The sequence below is a fragment of the Arachis hypogaea genome, chromosome 16 (genome assembly GCF_003086295.3).
Source record: "Arachis hypogaea cultivar Tifrunner chromosome 16, arahy.Tifrunner.gnm2.J5K5, whole genome shotgun sequence".
Classification (NCBI taxonomy): Eukaryota; Viridiplantae; Streptophyta; class Magnoliopsida; order Fabales; family Fabaceae; genus Arachis; species Arachis hypogaea.
Genome location: NC_092051.1, coordinates 65,214,580 through 65,215,501, shown reverse-complemented (window position 1 = coordinate 65,215,501; position 922 = coordinate 65,214,580). Strand labels below are relative to the sequence as shown.

At 40.0% G+C, this 922-nt stretch overlaps 1 non-coding gene across 1 annotated transcript; it reads left to right on the top strand.

Annotated features, from left to right (window-relative positions):
- Positions 1-369: 369 nt before the first annotated feature.
- LOC112760389 (small nucleolar RNA R71) lies at positions 370-477 on the top strand. The gene has a single exon (XR_003180832.1). It is a non-coding gene; the product is annotated as a small nucleolar RNA R71 (small nucleolar RNA).
- Positions 478-922: the final 445 nt, after the last annotated feature.

The window sequence follows — 922 nt, the reverse complement described above, 5'->3', positions numbered from 1 at the left end:
TATTGCAAGGTTCTCAGGATCGTAAGCCTCTTCTTCAGAAGATGCCTCTTGAGTACTGTTGGATGCAGCCTGCATTCCATTCAGACTATGAGAAATCATATTGACTTGCTGAGTTAATATTTTATTCTGGGCTAATATGGCATTCAGAGTATCAATTTCAATAACTCCTTTCTTCTGAGGCGTCCCATTACTCACAGGATTCCTCTCAGAAGTGTACATGAACTGGTTATTAGCAACCATGTCAATAAGTTCTTGAGCTTCTGTAGGCATTTTCTTTAGGTGAATGGATCCACCTGCAGAAGTATCCAATGACATCTTAGCTAATTCAGACAGACCATCATAGAATATATCCAAAATGGTCCATTCTGAAAGCATGTCAGAAGGACACTTTTTGGTCAATTGCTTGTATCTCTCCCAAGCTTCATAGAGGGATTCACCTTCTTTTTGTCTGAAGATTTGAACATCCACTCTAAGCTTACTAAGCTTTTGAAGAGGAAAGAACTTGGCTAAGAAAGCCGTGACCAGCTTATCCCAAGAGTTCAGGCTATCCTTGGGTTGAGAGTCCAACCACACTCTAGCTCTGTCTCTTACAGCAAAAGGGAAAAGCATGAGCCTGTAGACTTCAGGATCTACTCCATTAGTCTTAACAGTATCACAGATCTGCAAGAATTCAGTTAAGAACTGAAAGAGATCTTCAGATGGAAGTCTATGAAACTTGCGTTGCATCAGAGAAACTAGTTGAGGCTTAAGCTCAAAATTGTTTGCTCCAATGGTAGGGATGGAGATGCTTCTTCCATGTGAATTGGAATTTGGTGCAGTAAAGTCACCAAGCATCTTCCTTGCATTATTATTATTTTCGGCTGCCATCTCCTCTTCCTTTTTGAAAATTTCTGTAAGGTTGTCTCTGGATTGTTGTAATTTA